At 42.3% G+C, this 6,510-nt stretch overlaps 1 pseudogene; it reads right to left on the reverse strand.

Annotated features, from left to right (window-relative positions):
- Positions 1 to 4,279: 4,279 nt before the first annotated feature.
- LOC101283934 (CDGSH iron-sulfur domain-containing protein 1-like) lies at positions 4,280 to 4,901 on the reverse strand (annotated as a pseudogene).
- Between the last annotated feature and the right edge of the window lie 1,609 nt (positions 4,902 to 6,510).

Below are 6,510 nucleotides of genomic sequence, written 5' to 3' on the forward strand. Positions count from 1 at the left end.
TTCCCTCTTTTGCTCCTTTCAATATTTTGTAACCAATTCCTGGTACAGTATTAACACCTTTTTGTTTAAAATATGTGGAGTGGTTTTTGTTTTTCTAATTGTACTAATATAGTCCTCATTTAATTTTGTTATTAGAAATTCTTATTTTTTTCATTTAAAACTTGTGGCAAAATACACAACAGAAAATCTATCATTTTTTTTTTTTTTTTTTAATTTTGGCCTCACCAAGTGGCTTGCCTGGGATCTAAATTCCCTGACTAGGGATTGAACCTGGGCCTCGGCAGTGAAAGCACCAAATCCTAACCATTGGGCCACCAAGGAACTCCTATATCATGACATTTTTTTACAGTGTACGGTTTAGTGACATTAAGTACATTGATATTGTTGTATAGCCATTACCACCATCCATCTCCGCAACTTTTCCATCATCCCAAACTGAACCTCCCCATTTCCCCCTTCACCCAGCCTCTAGCACCACCATTTCACTTCCTGTCTCTATGAGTTTGACTCCTCTAGGTACTTCATATTAGTGGGATCATACAATATTTTGGGACTGTCTTAGCATAATGTCTTCAAGGTCATCTATGTTGTAGCCTATGTCAGAATATCCTTCCTTTTTAAGGCTCAGTAATACTGCGTTATATGTACATAACCCATTTTGATTATCCATTCATCTGTTGATGGATTCTTGGTTATATATCAGCTTGCTAAGGCTGCCATAACTAAGTACCACAGACTGGATGGTTTAAACAAGAGAAATTTATTTTCTCACAGTTCTGGAGGCTAGAAGTCCAAGATCAAGGTCTCAACAGGACTGATTTCTTCTGAGGCCTCTCTCTCCTTGGCTTGTAGATGGCTGTCTTCTTTTTGTATCTTCACATGGTCTTTCCCCGTGTGTGTATGTTTAATTTCCTTTTTTGTATAAGGACACCAGTCATGTTGGATTAAGGCCCACACTAATGACCTCGTTTAACTTTAATTACCTTTTTAAAGGCCCTGTCTCCAAATATAATCACATTCTGAGGTCCTGGGGGTTAGGACTTCCATAAATGAGTTTGGGGGGCAGAATTAACCCCATAACAGGTTGCTTCCACCCTTTGGCTATTCTGAATAATGCCACTATGAACATGTACAGATATTTATTCGAGTCTCTTCTTTCAATTCTTTTGAGTATATACCCAGAAATGGAATTGCTAGAGCATATTGTAACTCGATGTTTAGTTTTTTGAGGACCTGCCAAATCATTTTTTCCCAGCATCTGTACCATTATACATTCCCATCAGCAAGGCACAGGATTCCAACTTTTCTACATCCTTGCCAACACTTGTTATTTTCTGTTATTATTTTATTTTCATAATAGCCATTCTTATGGATATGAAGTAGTAGCTCATTGTGGTTTTGATTCGCATTTCCCTAATGATTACTGACGTTGAACATCTTTTCATGTGCTTGCTGGCCATTTGTAAGTTTTCTTTGGAGAATGTCTATCAAGTCCTTGGCCCACTTGTAGACATTTTTATTTTTCAAAGAAACCGTATACACACTATAGTAATAGTAAGTGAATGAAATGGGGAATATATTCACCAGTAATCCCTAGATGTGAGATGACCACAGACAACTGGTACAACCTTACAGAGTCAGCTGTGGCAAGGTGACACAGCAGGTGGACTCGAGAGCCGCTGTTGCCTGGGCTTTGATCTCTGGTTCCTCCACTTACTAGCTATGTGACCTCAGGCAAGTTTCTTAATCTCTTGTGTCTTGGTTTTCCTACTTAAGAAATGGGAGTAATAATACTGCCTACTTCATAGGGTTGTTACAAGGATTAAGTGAGTTAACAATCAGCACAGTGCCAGGTACAAATTCATATAAATTAACTATCAGCATTTATTCTCTGGATCCCAACCTTCTGGGCTGCCTCCACAGCTGGGCTCCATCTTGTGTCCTCTCCCGCTGGTGTTTCTCTTTACCCAGTGATCCACCAGGCAAATAGATCTATGTAGCAGATACTAGACGCTAAACGCTTTTTACATACTAACTTTAATTTTTTACCATTACCTTCAACAATAGTCTAGTGATCCTGGGCTCTGGCTCAGTGATCAGCTGGGAAGGAATCTGGGTTCAGATCACAAATCTCCTCTTCCTACGTCACTTCACATCTCTGGGCTTCAGTTTCTTTTTTTTTTTTTTTGGCTGCGTTGGGTCTTCGTTGCTGTGTGCGGGCTTTTCTCTAGTTGTGGCAAGCGGGGGGCTGCTCTTCATTGCGGTGCACGGGCTTCTCATTGTGGTGGCTTCTCTTGCTGCAGAGCATGGGCTCTAGGTGCACGGGCTTCAGTAGTTGTGGTTTACGGGCTCTAGAGCGCAGGCTCAGTAGTTGTGGTGCACGGGCTTAGTTGATCCGCGGCATGGGGGATCTTCCCGGACCCGGGTGTGAACCCGTGTACCCTGCATTGGCAGGCGGATTCTTAACCACTGTGCCAGCAGGGAAGTCCCTGGGCTTCAGTTTCTATATTTGGAAAATGATGAGAGTCATTCCGATTTCACAGGGTCACTGAGGGGTAAGGCCTGTAAAGCACTTAGCACACACAGTGCTTGGCACATAGTAAATGCTTAAAAGATACATATTACTATTATATCCATTTTACAGATGAGGAAACTGAGTCTTAGAGTGCTAAAGTTATTGCCCAAGGTCATAAACCTGATGTTGAGAGAAGATGGACCAAAATCATTTTCTTTATTATTTTCTTCAGTTCTGCATACATGATTTTTGTGCAGTTCCTGTTGTATGATAAGAGTGCAGACATAAGTTTGTATTTTTTTTAAATTGCATTAAAGCATGAGTAATTTTCATATTGCTATGGCGATATGAAGACCTGACTATGTAATATACCACTGAATAATCCAGCATCTTCATGCCCACTATTTCCTTCTCTTGGATTATTTCCTCGGGATAAATTCCCAGAAAGGAATTTGATATGTCAAAGGGTGTTAACATTATTTTGATTTTGGATGCAGAACATCATGTTGTTTTCCTAAAGAGTTCTGCGATAGTAATTATATTTGTATGGCTGTAATTTATTTTCTGGTCTCCTTGAAATAATTGAACATTGATAAATAATGATGTAGATAAGTAATCTCCAGGCTGAAAAAGAGTGAATAGGTTGGGATTAGATGATAATCCTGTTTGGAAACATGTGACTAAGTAACCCCAGTTACTGGATGTGGGTATGTATTAGTTCTTATCTACTAGATGGGATGCTCACATCATCCGGTTAAGGAGTGTGTATGTTATCCATAACTGACCAGCTCAGTCTCTGGGCATGTGAGGGTATCAGCAGAAGGGTATGGCTTGTTTACTGGGTCCTGCTGAGCACTTGGCTCACCTCCAGAAGAGGCCTCTTGTTCTGAAAGGAACCTGGATCTGAGGTGCCTGAGTGGGAGCCATTCTTCAAATTCTTAACTCAGGGTGTGGAGTCCAGGAGAACAGGGCTGACATCCTTTCTCCTTCACTATTAGTCTTGGGATCTACAGAAAGCTCTGAGAGTCTCTGTTTCTTTATCTGCACAGGGGAAGGGTGATAAAGTAGATAGTAAATATTTAACAAGCCTTCAAATGGCTTCACATATATTAAATCATACCATTCTCAAACAACCCTGTGAAGGAGATATTATCACTAATCTCATTTTACAGATGAGGAAGCTGAGGTACAGACTGGTTAAATAATTTACAGTCAGTAAGTGGAGGAGCCAGGGTTTGAACCCAGGCTCTTGGGCTCCAGAGCTTCAGATTTCAACACCACGCTCACTGTTGAGTAATATGGAAGGTTAACAAACCTTAGCTTTAAGGGCTATTGTGAGGATTGGGGATGATGACACATTGGTATGTGGCTCTGGTCTTGCTATTCTACAGATATGGTCACTCTTGCTAAATTTATCAGTGACGTCCATATGACCAAACCTAATAAAAACTTTTCTGTTTTCATTTTCTCTGACCTCTCAATAGCATTAAACCCAGTTGACCATTTCCTCATTCCTTTTTTTTTTTTTTTTTGCAGGACGCGGGCCTCTCACTGTTGTGGCCTCTCCGGTTGCAGAGCACAGACTCCGGATGCGCAGGCTCAGCGGCCATGGCTCATGGGCCCAGCTGCTCCACGGCATGTGGGATCTTCCTGGACCAGGGCGCGAACCCGTGGCCCCTGCATTGGCAGGCGGACTCTCAACCACTGTGCCACCAGGGAAGCCCCTCATTCCTTTTTTTTTTAACTCACAGGCCATGAGGTAGGTTTTTTCCTTTTTCCTTTTTTTTTTTTTTGTTTAAACAAATATGAATCACAATGGTTCAACAAGTAAGGCAAATTCCACGAATATAAAAGCTGCAATTTGCAGTATACCATATCTAGAACCCAGGGGAGGTGAATTAGACAGAAGTCGTAGTCATTCTAATTAAACAATCAGGTGACATCATGACAAGTTGGTTTTTAGCGTCAAAACTGTCCATTGAAGTTTCTTTTTTCTTAATTATCAGAGGTCCCATGTTGGCTCCAGCCTCTTTGTTGTGTTTCGTGTGTGATCCATCACAGAATGGGAACTTTTGGGCCTCTAACAATAGCAGTACACAACTTTATCTCCCAAATCCTCCATGTCAAAAGCATGCACCATCTTGGAGTTTTCTTTCTGGCTGTGAAGGTTTACCAGAGATTTGCTGCAATGATCTCTAACATAAAATCTTTGGTAAGCTAGATAACCAGCTGCAGCTGTCCCAACAGTAATGGTAACAGGCTGCAGTCCATTCAGCTCTAAGCTGGAGGTTGCATTCATGGTGCTGTCACTTCCAAAGTGTGTACACAGGACACCCAGCACAGACAGCTCGAGTAGCCAGCCTGAGTCACGGTGCGAGAGGCGTCCCCAGGGCACCGATTCCAGGCTGCTCACTCCTTCTTGAAACACTTTTTTTTTTGGCTTTAGTGACAATCCACTCACAAGGGTTTACTCCTACTCCTCTTGGTTGTTCCTTGTCCGTCTCTTTTTCTCTCTTTTCCTCTTTTAACTGACTTCTAAGTGTTGGTGTGCCCTGGACTGGTGTCTCCTTAGCCCTCCTCTCTTTTCTTTCCCTGGGAGATCTCACACAGTCCTGTGGTGTAAGATATCATCTGTATTATATATTTGTTGATGACCCCTGTATTAGCCAGGGTTCAACCAGAGAACCAGAACCAGTAGGAATATACAATGTATCAAGAGATTTATTGCAAGGAATTTCTTATATGATTTTAAAGGCTTGCTAGGTAAGCCCCAGATCTGTAGGTCAGGCTGTCAGGAAGAGCAGGCTGGAAACTCTTCCCCTGTCCCCACCCTGGCTAGCCTCCATCTCCAGCCCGGACGACGACTGCCAGCACCATTTAACCTGTCTCTCTGCTTACATTCCTGCCTCACTCTCATTGTTTACATTCTTGTCTTAAGCTACCCATTTACCAGAGTGTTTCTTTAAGGTGCACAGCAGAGTGATTTGACTTAACGTACATCATGAAAGGACTGTCATAATAAGTTTAGTGAACATCCGTCATCTCATCCAGATAAAAATTAAAGAAAGAGAAGAGAATATTCCTCCCCGTGATGAGAACTTTTCGGATTTCCTCTCTTAACAACTTTCATCTGTAACATCCAGCAGTGTTCATTCTATTTATCATGTGGTACCTGACATCCCTAGTACTGATTTATCATATAACTGGAAGTTGGTACCTTTTGACTGCCTTCCTCCAATTCCCCCTCCCCGCTCCCCAACCTCTGGGAACCACAAATCTGATTTCTTTTTCTATGAGTTTGTTTGTTTGTCAGAGTGACCCTTTTAAAGCATAAACCAGATTTACCTGATTCCCATATTTGAAACTCATCAGTGACTTCTTGTTGCTCTTAGCTTAAAATGGAAACCTCTGACCTTGGTGGAGTATATTGCAGAATTGGTCACAAATTTTTCCCATCCCTGTCCACATGCCCCTTTGCTATGTGACTTTGCCACTCCTCCCATAAAGAGGCGTAGTCCATTTTCCTACCCCTTGGCTCTAGGCTGGCTTTGTGACTTGTGCTGACCGATAGAATGCAGTACAAGTGACATTATTTGACTTTTAAGGCTAAGCCTCAAAAGGCCTTGCAGCTTCTACTTTTATCCTCTTGGAATGTTCCCCTGAGACCGACATGTGAAGAAGGCTAGCCTAGCCTCCTGGAGGATGAGCAATCATGTTGACAGAGAAGAACTCTTCCATCCGAGGCCCTCTAGACTGACCGGCCAATAGCCAGCACTAACCACCAGACGTGTTTGGGAAACCATCATAGATCATCTAGTCCCAGACGAGCCACCAAATGATGGCAGCCACCTAAGTGACACCAGGTGAGACTGGTGGTTCTTCTGCTGATCCCAGCCCAAATGGCTGCCTTCCAGAATTGTGAGCAAATAAATGGCTGTTGTTTTAAGCCACTAAGTTTTGGGTTGGTTTGTTACTCAGCTCTGAATACCTGTTAC

This window comes from Orcinus orca, chromosome 5 (genome assembly GCF_937001465.1).
Source record: "Orcinus orca chromosome 5, mOrcOrc1.1, whole genome shotgun sequence".
In the NCBI taxonomy this organism is placed as follows: domain Eukaryota; kingdom Metazoa; phylum Chordata; class Mammalia; order Artiodactyla; family Delphinidae; genus Orcinus; species Orcinus orca.